A 15,835-nucleotide genomic window follows, 5' to 3' on the forward strand; every position below is an offset into this window, starting at 1 on the left:
GACTTTCTCTCTTTCTTTCTTGTGAGCCCTCAGATCCCACTATTGGTATTTCTTTCCCCAACTCCTCAGAATGACCCATATGTCACACAGAAAACCTCTGTGGCTCTAGTGGTATGAGAAGGGAAAAGATTCACCCCAACGTCTTAAGGCTGGTGCAGAGGAGAAAACAGAACCTGTACTCAGGATACCTAAGTTGTAGTGTACATTTTCCTTGTTAGGACCCTGAGAAAATCACATCACCCTTGAGTCTGTCTCCCTGTCAACCATGTAGGAATCACAAAGCTTATCACAAAGGTGTGCTGGATTGTCATGAGGATGGTAAGATAACTAATACACAGAACACACTTGCTGATGCATGACATCTACTTGTGATAGCTAAATGGCTGACCCTTATTCTTTCTCCTGCTTTTTATCTCCTTTCCCAGATTCAACACACTGGCATTACTTTGATGTAGAAAGAGAAGGTAAGCACAAACAATGAATCATGGAACACTACATCAAAAACTAATGATGTAATGTATGGTGATTAACATAACATAATAAAAAAAAAACTGAACATATGCCTACCCTAAAAAAAAAAGAGAGAGAGAGAAGGTAAGTGCTTTCAAAGAGAAAAGATAACAGAGATGGCCCGGGGGAGTAGTTAATCTTCCTTATGAAGAATTATGTCCTTGGCAAATGGCCTCAGCTCCTTCCACTCATTTTTTTTTTTAAATATCAGATTTCATCCTTTTTTTTTTCCACTTCAAGTGCTACTCTGGACACCCTCCAATGTCTTAATTTCCCTTTTGAGTTCCGGAGCCCCAAACCTGACTCTATTCTCTAAGACTATTAGGCAAGAAGAGTATTACATGGAGTAATCTTGGCATTTTGTAGAGTTCACAAAACTAAAAGTAGTACTTTATATACTGTTTTGTAAAAGTGATTTGCTATTGGTTCTCCTCAGAAGAGAGAGAGACAATCCTTTGATAGTTGTTTTCTAGAAAGAGAATGCCCCAGAATCAGGCTGGGAAATGCTCTCTAACAATGTGTTGCAGTTCTGAGGCACACAAGAGACCTTAAGAAAGATTTCAAGCTTAGATCTCAAATTTCTAGTCCAAATTTCTGTTATTTCACTGAACTGTGAGCTCATCAAGAACAGGGATGATGTTATAACCATTTTTGTAGCTCCAAGATATAGCACATAGGGACATTCAATACACCTTTGTTGAATGAACATCTATATCAAGTATCAACCCAAATAAGGCAGAAAACTTGGAGCTGTAGACTCCTGGGACCTGGCACCATCAGACCAGCGGATATAGGATTCCTAAATACAATAGTTTCTATCAGTAGGCCTCTGCCAGTAAGTCCTAGGGGAGCACCAACCAAAAGAGATGGATTCCAAGTGTGTGGCTAGACTTCCAGGTCCAACCAAATGGAGGAGGGACACTGTACCTCTCTCTCACAGTGATTTACAACTAAACACTCTGAACAAAATACAAACACACGAAGCAATTAATTAAGGACTCTGAAAAGTAAGTGAAAGCAAGTAGATTGGGGAAAGAAAGAAAAACTCAATATATGACCAACATGGTGGCAGTGAGTTTCTTTAGAAATTTTCTCCTGGCTTTGACCTGAGGGTGAGCTGACACATGAAACTGCACAGCAGTCATAGACAGCAACAACTGTAAGAACCAGCCCATCTTCCTGGACAAATGACTTGGAAAAGGGGCCCTTGCAGCCAGTGTGTGGGGAAAATTCTTTTTTTTTTTTTAGTTTTTGTTCTCATATATTTTCTCTCTCAGCTCAGTCGCAAGGCCAGATGCAACTTCCAAACTACACTGCCACCCCCATAGCAGCAGCTTGGGCACCTAAAATCCCTGTAAATCTGTACCTCTGGATAGAAGAATGTAGAAAAGGGACCCCTGCTATGTGAAGAGTATAAGGAGAGTCCTCATTTTTTCTCTTTTCTCTTGCCACTTTATCCAGAGGGCAGGCCTAGTAGAATGAAACTTTGTGATGTCATGAGTGGCTATAACTCTGAGAAAGAGCCCCATCTTTCTGGTCAGGAGACCAGAGAAAGGTGATTCTGGGAGCTGAAGAATGTGAGGGAAATCCTGGAGAGGAAAGAATGGGAGAAAGGGATTCCGTGTATGAACCAACATAAGTCCTGGGCTTTACCTCTAAGCTCTGCATGTGTGGAATACACCCAAATGCACAGCAAAGGCTTTGGAACCTGAACTGACAGTGGAACCTCTGCATACAGCAGGTGAGACAGAACTTGCCATCTGCACTTAACTGGTTTGCTTGAATGCTAAAATGAAACAAAACAAAAATCATGCTCTGATTTTAACAGGACCCAGAGTTACATAACATTCCATATAAAATATCTAAGATATAATCCAGAATTACCCGATGTGATAAGAACCAGGAAAATCTGACCAATTCTCAAGGGAAAAGATAACACAATGTTGAAATTATAAGAAAAAAGCAATTGTTTTTAATTTTAAAGCAATTGTTATGATATTTTTTATGATGTTAAAGTAAACACTTTTGAAATGTATAGAAGTTATCAGTAGATTTGAAATAGAAACTTTTTTTGAAATGGAAATTTTAGAACTAAGAAATACAACATCTGAAATAAAAAATTCACTAGATGGGCTCAATAGCAGAATGCAAATGACAGAGGGAAGTGTCAGTAGGCTGGAAGATAGATCCATAGGAATTATCCAATCTGCAGAGCATAGAGAAAAATGTTTAAAAAATAATGAACAGAGCCTCAGGGACTTCTGGAACAATATCAAGTGGTCTAACATCTGTGTCATTGTATTCTTATGGGAGTGGATAAAGAATGACAGAGAAGAAAATGGTTCAAAAAAATTAATGGCTGAAGATTTGCCAAATTTGATGGGAGATATAAGTTTACTAATGCAAGTAGCTCAGCAAACCCCAAACAGAATAAACTTAAAGAAAACTGAACTGAACATCCCACCATTCCCTATCATCTTACCCACCAATGCCCTCCTTAGACCCTGAAAGCATCTGAGTTTTTGACCCTGGAGCCAGGGAAGGAGCGGACTCCTAGGGACTGACTAAAGTGTGAGGCCCAGGGAAAACCAGTTCCCCTGCCTGGGCCTCAGGTCCTCATCTAGAAAATCTCAGAGTTGAACTACATGATTTTCTAATTTCCTTCCAGCTCTAAAATATCACCCATTATCAGCTCTTCTGTGAACTTTTTCTGTTCAAAATGATAACATTATCAAAACCTAATGCTATGAAGCAAGAAACCGCTTTCTTGCCAAGTCTTTTCACCCTTTGTAATGGTGCAAATGACTGAAATGGAGATGCTCACAGAACAGAACCAAAAATGAAGTTTCGTAGCAACCAAAATGGAGGTTGGCTTTCCCCAACAGCTTCCTACAGAGCTCTTTGAGCACCATGGGAAGCCTGGAATTCATTGCAAAGGAAAGGAAGCTCGTCAGAAAACTTTTCACTTCCCATAAATGCATTTCCAATCTTATCATGTTTCTCAGAAGCTAAGGAATGGAATGGAATGCCTCCATGGCCTCAGATTCCTAGTTTGATGTCAAGTCTTATCAGAATAGGTTAAATCTATGTCTGTAAACACAATAACTACCACTTGTATAGCATCTTAAAGTGAACAGAACAGTTCTCTTTCAAGCATAATCTCATTTCATCCTCCCAACCACCAACCTCTGCGATAGGCTGTAGCAATCACCTCTTGTTTCCTCAGAGGAAACAGTCTGAGAGAGGTTGAGAGTTTTACCCCAGGCCATCTAGTACTAAGCTTGAGAACGTGCCAACTCTCTGGCTTCCAGTTCTGTCCTCTTTTGCCACCACCAGGAACCAGAGGCCCTAAGCAATGCCCAGAGCCAAGCTGTGACCTGCAGCTACTGGGCAAGAGGCCAGTTACTCCACATTTTCAGGCAGCTGTAGTACATTAGATCCTCTCAGATCATTCCTCCCAAGAGGAACACAGTGTTAACAGTTGGCTCCAATACACTCTGTCCCTCTCCCAGTCCCTCATTGCCACTAGCCAGGCTACTTGGCATGGAGAGGCTCTCTGATATTAGACACAAGCTCTTTTGAAAATGTCTTTCCTCTCCTCCTTCCAGCCGCTTGAGAATGTGCTTGGCTTTGAGTCAAGTAGGCTTGGGAATTGGTGGTTGCTTCTTCAGGTTTTGCCATTGAGGGGCCTTGAAGGGCTTTGCTGCTTGGCCCCCACACAGGCTTCCTCTCTGCTCTCCTCTCCCCTGAGGAATTGCTGTTCCTTCCCATTCTTGCACATTCATTCAGCCTCCACTCTGCATTGATGTGCCCGGAGGTCGTCCTTCCCTCCCTTCATAAGCCAATTTCAGCTCATTTATTCACACATTGTCCCTTCATTTTCAAGAAAAATACAAAGTAGTCTCTTTGAGTATGATAATTCCGAGTCATTGCATACCATCATTTCAGAACAAAAAGATGTCAAAAGGTGGGTGGGTTCATTTCATCTAGCAAGGGAGTAGGACTTCTCTTCTTTGTTTTACCCTTAATGACTCATTCAACCTGAATCAAAGCTGAGTAGTCTAGGTCTTTGAACAGGAAGCTGGGGGGGGGAGGGGGGAGGAGCAGGGTGTAGTAGGTACCACCCAAGCTGGGGCCATGTGCATGTGGCATGGAATGGGCAGAAGGAACTGAGAAAATAGAATGATAGAATGGTGTCATATGAAGCCCTTGTTCATCTCTGGATCTCTATTTTCCCATCTATAAAAACCTCAAAAGGATCACTCTTGTAGTGGGTTGGGACTGGGGTACATGACCTCACTATAACTATTTTCCTGAATCACTGTGCTTTCCTACCTGAGCATTGGAAACTTGAGTCAGGAAAGGAGGTTCAATCCTCACCTGGCTTAGGTACCTGAAGAGGTGGAGAGAGGAGGCTCTGCTGGCAGACTTCAGTTTGGATCCTGCCTCTGCTACTTCCTGGCTATGTAACCTTGGGATAAGTATTTCACCTCTCTGAGTCTCATTTATAGTTTTCTCATTTATAAAAAGAGAATAGTCCTTATCTTGATAAGGTCATTGTGAGGATAAAATGTAATATCTGCCACAATTATCTCAGGGACTTCCCTGACTCACATACAGAATATATAGGACAGAGGACAGGTAGGCTGGGTGGGCTTGGACAGTCTTTTAATATCCCTCAGTTTCTTCTTTGGTAAAATTGGGATAACATGTGCTTTACAAGAGATTTCTGAGTGTTAGAGATGATATAGTAAAGAGTCCAGCATAGCACTAGGACCTTAAGTGGTGCTGCTGGTCAATTAGAGATTATCAGTATTTACCTTACCTAGGGCCAGTGCTGGGTCAAAGCAGGAGACAACAGTGGGTTTTGAGCCAAAGAAGGTGGGACCAAGATGCCATCAGTATACAGGCTGGGCCAGTATCTAGAAATGTGGTGCAGGGTGCTCAGACAGGGGATGGTGTCTGGCAAGAGTTCACACCCCAGGACCAGAGGGGCTGCCCCACGTACCCACTCATACAGCTATATTTTCCACATGTTGGGTTCAGGCAGTTTCCCTGATGGGTTCACAGGCCTCAATACGAGCTGCCAGACAGGGCTCTGCAGAGGCTTAGAAATAGGGTAGTAACACCCTAGGGCAGTAGCTCTCAACATGAGGACCCAGGTTGCTGCAGAAGATTCACAAACATAAAAACATTCCTTTTGGGGAAGGAAGACTTTTTGTTTTGTTTTGTTTTTTCCTGGTGGAAACTGAGATCTATGGGATTTTGGTCATGCTGGGCTGTCTAGTGGTTCACAGACCTCTTGAGGTTCCAACACAAGTGGCCTTGGGGTACACAACTCTGAACCAGTCTGGGAGAGCAATGGGATTCGTCTCCCCAGTCCCTCCCTTCAGCAAGTTTTAGTTGCACACCCTGGAGAACCAGGTCTCAGTATATCTCCCCCAAAAAACCATGACCAAACCATCTGCTAAACAAATCACACACTGTTCTGTCTCAATAATCTTACTTGCATCATTGTGCAGCCTGGAATGTCCTCTCCACTCACCCAAATCCCATCCATGTAAAAGGCCCAGCACCAGTCCTAACTCTTCTGGGAAGCCCTCCAAAATCTTTCTAGCCCACAGAAATTATCCCTTCCTCAGAACACATGGTCGTGCCACCATTTTCTTTCTGGATAGCTCTTATTCTAAGGTTTTGTTTGTTAGCATCTGTCTTTGGTATTTTTAATTTTTTTCTTCATGAATATTGGTTTCCTCCATCTTTCTCCTTTCTTTCTTCCAGCTAGTCACCAAAGCCTGTTGGTTGTACCTCTTAAAATTATCTTAAATCCATCAACTTCTCTTCACCTCTCAGGGTCATTCTCTGGTTCAGGCCACCATTACTGCAGCAGCCTCCTGAGAAGTCTCTTGCATCTGGACCAACCCTTCAAATTCATTCTCCACCCTGAGCCCAGAGGACTGTTGCTAAAATATAAATCTGTCTCGAGATGCCTGGGTGGCTCAGTCGGTTAAACACCTGCCTTCTTCTGCTCAGGTCATGATCTCAGAGCCCTGGGATCGAGTCCCACATCAGGCTCCCTGCTCAGCGGGGAGCCCACTTCTCCTTCTGCCTGCCACTCCCACCCGCTTATGCACTCTCTCTCTCTGACAAATAAAATCTTAAAAAAAATAAAAAAGTAAAATACAAATCTGCCTCAAGCCGTTTATCCCACTAGCCTCAAGAGAAAATATAAACTTTCCAACAGACTTTTCAAAGGCCTTCATTTACTGGTCCCCGCCCACATTTGCAGTCACATTTCTTAACATTCCCCTCCCCCCAACCCCTTCCACCATTATCACAGGCCTGCCACATTCTGGTCATGATAAATCCTTATTAGCTCCTCACACACACACTCTCCTGGACATTCTATCTGGAATCTTCTTCCTTCCCACCCACCATGCCTCACACAGCACTTGATTCACCTATATATATTCAGTCTTCAGGTCTCCAGTTCAATGTTCTCTCATCCACTAAACCTTGATTCCTGCCGGCTCCCCAACACATACCCCAGTCTTGGTGACCTACCCAGAGTACCTTGTCCCCTCCCCATCACCATACTTTTAATTCCATTTTATAGTATTGTTTTTATACTGGTCTTTGTCCCCCAGTACACTATAAGCAATTTCAGAACAGAAACCATATCTGCACAGTTTATTGTTGCATACCCAGTGCTGGGCCCAGGGTCTACCTTTCATAGATGCTCAAGAAATAATTTTTTAATAAATGAATGAAAAGAATCTATACATCCAAATCTTCAAGGGCAATAAACATTTTATGTGCTTCAGTGCCTGATTCAGAGGCCTGTGTATTCTAGGTACAGAGGGAAAGAAGTAATGCCCTCATTATTTAAATGGAATGCTCCTCTATTTCTTGGTGTTTCCCTTTCCCAGACTGAAGGCTTTTTGAACTACATGCTGACAGGAATGCAGCTGACAACATGGTGACCTGGATCTACTCCCACGGGTGCTAGATGAGCAGGAAGACCCACAAAATGCAAGGCCTTCAGAAGCTGAATGGACCACTCATCAAGGAGGAGCTGGAAAAAACCTTGATGAAGTCCAGAAATTCAAGTTCTCATCCTGGTTCTTTCATTCAGTAGCTCTATGACCACAGACAAGTCACTTAGCCACTGGAATTCAGTTTCCTCATTGGTAAAATGTGGTAAGGAAAAGGACTGCTAGTTTGTCTTCACTTACAGCTCTGAGTTATCATTCATTAATAAACATGTCACCACATTCCCATGAGAGGTGAGGAAGAACTGGGCTGCTTCCAACCTAAAGATCAGGATACCCATATCGTTACAAACAAGGTAAGTGTTTTTGTAATTATACATATTATATGAGGCTTTAAACTTGGTAGTGAGTTTTCATATTTTTAGTTCTTAAAGTAACTATGGCAGAGGCAGCTCTATGGGTATATCAATATCCATTATTGCCCTCTTGCCTATCAATTTATTAGAAATGGCAATATGCCCAGTTAAAAACCATATTCCCCAGCCTCCCTTGTAGCTAGAATGATCATGTGACTAAATTCTAAAAGATAAAATTTGAGCAGAAATGTCATGTATAGCATCCATATAAAGCCTCTCTAAAGGGGGAGAATACACTCTTTGCCTTCCTTGTCCTCTCCTTTCTGCTGGCTGAATGTGAACAAGATGGCTGGAACTTGGCAGCCATAGTGGACCATGAGGTGATGTGCTAAGAATGGTGTAGCAGCAGGACAGAGGGGTTGGGTCCCTGACACCTGAAGCCACCATCCCAGCCCTGGGTTATTTTCTGTTGGACCTCTTTGCCATAAGAGAGAAATAATTTCTATGTTCTTTAAACTACTGGTATTTTAGTTTTCTTGTCACATGTAAACCTAACCCTAATTGATAAAATAATCATCTATTTTATTCAAGACCCTGTGCTAGATGTTGCAGGGGATATAAAAATATATAGGATTTAGATACACAAAGAGTTGTGCAGGAAGGCTCTGTCTGGTATGAAGGAAATGCTGAGAAAGGTTTGGCCTGGCAGGGCTGTGTGGACATGAAGAGGATTTTATGAGATGAGGCCAGGGAATATTATGGAAGGAGCTTAAATGCCAGGCTAATGACATTGAACTTGACGCAGTGATGGGCAAACAGCAGATAAGCTTGCCTTCAGTTTGCAAATGAAGAAACCCAGGCCTTGGCAGATTACAGGACTTGTTCAAGGTCATCCAGCCAGTAAGCTGCAGAGCCAGAGCCGATCTCAATTCTACTGACACTTGTGCCAGTGCCATCCCATAGTTCTGGTGTCCTTGACAGAATCTGGGGCAACAGAGGTTTTGCACTTTGACACAGCCAGGGAACTAGACTGTGCCCCTCCTCATACCCCCACACCTTTAAGAGGAAGCTTTGGGGGGTTGTTAGAAGTTTAGGATCCAGACCTACCTTGAAGTCAGAGGATCCTTCCTCAGCCTTTTGCTTAGCCACCCCCATGAGGCTACAGGGGCCAGGGTGCTGCTTTGCTATGTGGTAAGTGCCCATGTGTCAGGCACAGTGTTGGGCACTCTGTACCCATTATCTAATTTACTACCTTCAATAGTTTAACAAGAAAGTTATAATACCACACCTGTTTTACAATAAAGATGAAGAAACTGAGGCTCTAATAAATGAAACCACCTACCCAGAGTCACTCAGTTGATGGCAGAGTTGAAGTTCAAAGCCACATTTGTTCAACCAAGCTGTGTTCTTAGCCCCACATTCTAATGTCTTCTCAATCCCTGCCAAAGCATGGAATAGTCTCCTGTTACTACTCAGACACCAAGAACTTACCTAGTTTGATAGGTTGACCAGTACCAGATTCACACTGTGTGCATTCCCCCTGCAGTCAGGAGTCAGCGTCCTATCCAATAATCCTATCACCCATGCCCTACATGTGACCCTCACATGGGTGAGGGATCTCCTGGGGAGGTAGACCCACAGATGCCCAGATCTTTGTAGCCTCAAGCATCCCAGGGTTCTTTGTCTTGGTTGGTCATGTGGCAAGGATGTCAGAGTCCTCCCATTCTGGGTTCTAGAATTCACAGTTTCCAGTGAGCTGTTTCATGGAATCAGGGACACTGCATTCTTTGTGTCCTTCCTGTGGCTGTCATGGTTAAAATGCATTTGTTATGATTTGCACTGACATTCATTCAATAAACAACTGGTCATTGGAACTGAGTCTCCTATCATTGCCAACATTTGGAAAGTTGCGTTTTATTTTGCTGATTATCCAGTGTGCATCTTTCCAGTAATGTATGTCCGTGTTCCAACACAAACCACAAACCCCTAAGCTGACCACACTGTTTTTCTTCTGGAACTTCCATAGAAAACACCCTGAGATGTAGCCTGCAGAGCTGAAGGCGACTGATGGACCCCTGTCCCCTCTGTATTCTCTGCCCAACAGAGACCAACTGCTTTGTCAGGTTTTGCCCTGGGTCATCACCAGGCCATCTCATTCTTGTGCAACCTCCCTTCCTATTGGAAAAACACTCTTCCTTTGCAAGCTCAGCCTAAGACTTTCACCTCACACACTCTTGCTAATCAGGCTGAAGATGGAATGTGTTTCCCTTGTTTTAACTAGATATATTAGGCTTAGCCTAAGTCTAGCAGATTTTAATAGTTATCAACAGAATATTCATCCATTTCCTTGTAAACACTATAATCAACATTCCTATTCTCAGATGTAATACTTAGAGCATCTGAAATCAGACATGAAAGAGTAATTTAAATTTGTTCATAACAAAGTTTTCTGAAGATATAAGCAGATTCTGTCAGATGCAGAAGCATAATTCTTACAAACACTTTCATGCATTGTAGTGTAGTCAAAAAGTCTCACCAGAGCTTGTCATTACACCTTGTAGACATTCTTATCTGTGGTTCTTATACAATCCTCATAATCTGCCATTGTCACCCAGTAATGCAGTTGGATCCACATGATTACCAAAGGCTCACTTCTTCCTTGACTGCAACATTCTCATTAAAATTATGCCCTAGATGTTTCATATATGGCAACACTTGACATATGCCCCCCCAGGAAGCATCAGCAGTTGGTGGACATGAAAGGACTTTGAAACCTTGTATGACACTGTATGATGTGTCAGCTGTCCTTTTACATGGTAACAGATGGTGGCCAAAGTCCACCTGGGTGCAAGGCCAAGCTCTACCTCTTAATTGTGGTGTGATCTCTACTAGGTCATTTACACTCTCTCACCCCCAAGTTTTTTATCTGTGAAATGGAAATGATAATGCTTGCCCTACGTGAGGTTCAAATGAGATCATAGTTGGGAAATCCCTTCAACATTCAAACAGCGATTTTATCACATACATTAACTTTTAATCTTCACAACAATAGGAGGTAAAGGTCATTTTCCCCTTTTACAGACATGGAGACTCTAGTGAATAGGCACTGGAGGGCCTGGGATCCGCACCCAGGTCTCCCTGTCTGATGCTCTTTCCTCTCTGGGAGGAGGCACACTCCATGGCACCATCCCTGTTTATGGCTCTGTCCTCTGCACACTGCGAACAGCACATCACTGAGCTGTTGGCCTTAAGTCTGGCAGCAAATCAGTCCTCAAGAGCCACACAGTGGGGAGAAGGGGACCAAGGGAAGGCAGTCAAGCCCCTGGGGCCTCTACTGTCCATGAATCCTACTCCCAGCCCAGCTGCTTGATTTTCCCCAGCACAAGTACCTGTGGAGCACCTGCTTCCACCTCAGCCCTGGGGAAAGCAGATAGGATTCGGTGGTGCTGCCCTGAAAAGTCGTGTCATCTGGTTGAGGCAAGAACTCAGAGACACAGCAACAGTTGAACACAAAACAGTACATGTTCAGGTGCCAGGTGAGTAGGAAGGACAGAGGGATGGACACTCCCAGATACTCCATTTGGGAACCCTAGAAATTCTTGAAGCTCTCTGTGGCCCCAACAAGCCCAAGAAATACCTTAGTTTGGGGAGACATGGAATCTACATCATCCCTCCTCTTTCCTCAACCCCACTCCCAAGGTCCCTTTCAGCTATATCCCTTTCTGTCCCCAAAGCTGTCTCCCTTACCGGTCTATAGGCTCCACAAGGTTAGATGGCAGACGTTTCCATCGCCATGTGCTCTAGACCTGCTCCAGAGTCCATCCTCAGTGAACATCTACTGAATTGAACAGTTGTAAGTAGAGCACATGGACAGCAATAGGGACTCAACCTCTGCCCTATGAAAGAGTATGCAAGCAGGCTGGACTCTGTCCTGGGAAGGGGGAGGCCTACGCCCCCATGGAAGACCCAAAGGAAGAGAAACACATCAACATCCTATGAACTAAATGGAGAGAAGTGCTGTTGAGGAAAAAAAACTGATAAATGAAATTCCTGAGAGCCGCAACTGTCAGGAAGCAAACTCCTCCTCTTGTGTGAGAGGTGGGAAGGTGGTGTTCTGGCCACCACCAGCCAGAGCTGGGCGGCGCAGGTGAAGGGGCCACTTCCTGCACTTGAAGTAGACTGAGGGGAGCCCTGTGGGCACCTTCCTGCCTCACTGTGGGGGACTCATGGGTGAGTTTTGAGGGCCCTGACCTCTTCAGAGGAAGGAGGCCTAATTGCCAGGTCCAGTGTTCTTCCCTGATCTTCTAAAGAGTGAGTGGAGAACAAGCGGGGGCTTTCTCTGAGTCACACAGAAGAACAAAGGGAAATTAATGGAGAGCTACTTTATGCAAAAACCTTTCTCTTTTTGTATACTATTTTTAGAAAAAGAAACTGCTTTGGCATTTAGAGGTAAGTTTTACAGAAGAGTTTGTTGCTGCTGCTATTAACCATCCAAATAGTAAAAGCCAAGTGGAAATAATCAAATGTCAGTAATACCACCAAAATGCTTAAAACTATCCACAAGGCCCCCTTCAGTCATCACATTTTTAAACTTCTGGAAGTGTAGAGAACCTTTCTGAGAAGAACTTGTCATAATCTAATGCTTGACAAAATGTTTTCCACCTTCCCTCCCCAACCTTTCCTATTAGGGTTTTTCAAGTGCACTTGATTGCAACAACTTTGGGCCAAGCTAACTCACTGTGTGGCCTCGGGCAAGTCCCTATCCCTGTTGGTCTCAGTTGCTGATTGTAGGACCTCTAAGTTTCTCTCCTGCTGAAAGGGGCTCCTTTTCAGCACCATTGAGTCCAGAACCAGTGATCCCATTAGGAAACAATGCAGCTCCTAAAATTATGGGTCTGCAGGGAACATATCCCACTTCTGGCTGAACTGTTCCCAGACTGCTGCTAACACAGAGGCTCCAAGCTTTCAAGCCTCAATAATGGCTCCAAGGAATTCAGTGTTTTCTTTTGTACCAAATGACTGCTGGAACCACAAGGGTCCTGGACAGGCCTTACTTAGCTAGCCCAGTAAAAAGAAAGAAATTAACCTTCTGCCTTCTTCCTCCATTCTCTTCCGGTGGTCTTCTGGGCCGCCTTCTCTGGACCTCTCTCCACACCCCTACCACCATGCCATCACCACTGCAAGAGTTTGGGCTCTTGGGTGGCCTATGATTGCCTACCGTGCCCGGCCCTCTCCAGCCCTCTCCTTCCTTGCCTGCTGAGAAGCTCCTTCTGTAGGAAGCTGCTCTCAGTTGGGAAGGAGCCAACTGACTAATTCACACTGAGACGTAATGCTTCCTAAAGAATTAAAACGCAGATGTCCTATAGGAGAAAAAAATCCATTAATTTCCCAAAGAAATTAAAGAGTAGAACTTGAGGCATCAAAGATGAACCAAGAGAGGAAGATGTTTTATGGCATGGGAGCGTTCCAACACCAGATTTTTGGATTTGGGTGTGGCTCTGCCCTCTCTTTTACAAATGTGTACTCTGGGGAAATTTGTTTAACCACTCTAAAATCCCTATTTCTAGAACTATAAAATGGCCCTGGAGCTACTGACCTACCCCTGTGAGATAACAGAAAAATGCTTGCAAATTGTACAGTTCAGCATAGAACCCCATGCCCATGCCCTGCTCCCCACCCCCAGTCATCTCTTTCTTAGCTCCACTACTCACTCCCACTACCCTGAGAACAGAAGGAGGGAGAGAAAGATGCTGGCATGTTCCCTTCCAGCCCTCCCCACACTTCATCCCCTCCCCAACTCCTAATCAGCGCAGGGATTTTGAATGTTGTTTTTGTATGTGGATTTTCCCCTGCCCCCTAGATGAAGTGCCCCAAGTCTCTGAAACCGCAGGGTTTCTGACACACTCTGCCACAGGACAACAGAAGACGGGTGTGCAGGGTGGGAAGGAGGAGGGTCTGCATGATGGACAAAATCAGGAGACATGAAGGTCATGCTTTTTTTTAAAAAAACCTACACAAAAATGTTTCCCTTTTTGACACTATTCCCAACATCTCTCAGTCCCCTTGAAGACTGGGCAGCACGATGACATGCATGGTGCTATTTTACAATCAGGCAGCACATGGAATGGGGCTATTCCCACATATTCCTCAGTGGGGGACAGCCCTCCAGCCCCCAACAGAGTTGACACTCTCCTTATTTAAATGTAGGCATTTCTCATCACTTCCAAAGATTAATACTTATAAAGTCCTAACTTGATGGGAATTATTCTAGCTATTCCTAATTACCATTAGGCTTATATGTTAACAATGTATTCCCAAGTAAGTCAGGGAATTGGTCTAAAAAATACGAACATAGAAATAAGAATGAATAAAAACAAAGCCAATTCAGAGGACACTAGAACATTGCAAAGAGAGGAACCACCATGTTTATTAAACCCCTGTATGATGAAATTAGGTAATGCATGCTGGGGAACAAGGTCACACGCTGAGCAGAGCTGGGTTAGAACTGTGTTCGTGGATGGTTGAGAACTTAATAGTAAAATAATATAAACTAAAAGATAACTATGAGCCAAAAAAATAAAAAGGCAAGTTTAAAGTTTGTTCAAAACTAAACACCAATCTAAATCCAATTAACAAATAGATGGAAATGAAATTTAAATGAGAAGAAGCATAAGTGTTTGAAATGCAAATTTCAGACAGGCAAAGTAAATGTGAACTGAACTCCACTTAAGCCATCCACTGATCTGGAGTTTTTACTGTCAGCTGTGGGCCTCCTACTGGGTCATATTACCAAGGAAGAAGTGATTCTATATTGGGAAAACAAGGTTAAAGACAAAAACAATAACAGAATGCTGGGGCTTGTGTTTGACACAAATTGAAGGCAGAAGTGGAACCGTAAACTCATTTTTGGTGAAAATCACCAGGAAGAATAAACGAAAGAAAAGCGTTCTTGCTCCCCTCTCCACAAAAAGGAATAAAATGCCAGTAATAAGAAAAACAAAGTAAGAGAATTCCTGAGCCAACATCAACTCTGCTTGTTGGGGTGAGTGCCCAAAGCAGGTTGCTCCAGGGCAAGACAACTTACAGTGGTTCTGGAAAGACACTGAGGACAGAGGCCCTTTGGATGCTTGTTGCTGGCAGGGCAAGAGGTTGTGAGGACCAAGGAGACACAGAAGAAAGCTTCCACTGTAAGGACCTTGGCCTGAGGATATTCACCTCCTCCACCATCTGCCATCTCTGCTTTGTCCTCTTGGGCTAGCAGTGTGACACTTAACCTTGGGGCTTGCCCCTCATGCTCACCCGGCAGATAATGAGGAGACTTCCTGAGCACCCCCCAGTTTTCCCAGTTTGGTTCGCGTAGGTGTCTGAATCAGGTTGCCACACAGTAAAGACCTGTTTTACTGAACACTATGAGCTCAATTCATAGTTCACCTGCACCTCCCAGCGATGGCTTCCAAGACGCCAGGGTCAAAGCTCTTCTAGGAAAATGAAGGAAGAGAAGTGCCTCTGCAATATATATAAGTCAAATTTTAGGTCTCCCGGACAACAAGAAATGAGACTTGAGCAAAATTAATAGGAACAAGACATGGACCTTACAGTCAAAGAATTTTGCTGGTAGAATTCTCAACTACAATAGAATATAGAATGTGGCTCAAGTTTAAATATTTTGCTAGTAAATCCCACAGATCTAGACTTTCACTCAGTGTTTTTATTTTCTTTATCGGAATCATCCAAAATCATGCCAAGTACCTAAAGAAAGCAACAATGTACCTATGACACAGCACTGTCCTTGACACTCAAAAATAGCAAGTTATAAAACTGGAGAAGAAAATGCCTTTCCTCAAGCCCATTGGCCAGAAACATAGAATTTTGAACCTGGGAGAAACTTTAATTGGAGACCCAGGTTTGGGGTAATACTACCATCTGACAAAACAAAGCACAGTCTTGGGACGAGGCCAGTGTGCAATGAAGGGCCTT

The 15,835-nt window shown here is 43.6% G+C and overlaps 1 long non-coding RNA gene across 1 annotated transcript; it reads left to right on the forward strand.

The window, feature by feature from the left end:
* Nucleotides 1-229: 229 nt before the first annotated feature.
* Nucleotides 230-7,852, forward strand: LOC112833442 (uncharacterized). The gene is made up of 4 exons (XR_003210626.2): nt 230-318; nt 426-464; nt 1,972-2,251; nt 7,440-7,852. It is a non-coding gene; the product is annotated as an uncharacterized lncRNA (long non-coding RNA).
* The last annotated feature ends 7,983 nt before the right edge of the window (nt 7,853-15,835 follow it).

The sequence above is a fragment of the Callorhinus ursinus genome, unplaced genomic scaffold, assembly GCF_003265705.2.
Source record: "Callorhinus ursinus isolate GAN/ISIS: 27379988/994484 unplaced genomic scaffold, GSC_fseal_2.0 scaffold25, whole genome shotgun sequence".
NCBI classification, from domain to species: domain Eukaryota; kingdom Metazoa; phylum Chordata; class Mammalia; order Carnivora; family Otariidae; genus Callorhinus; species Callorhinus ursinus.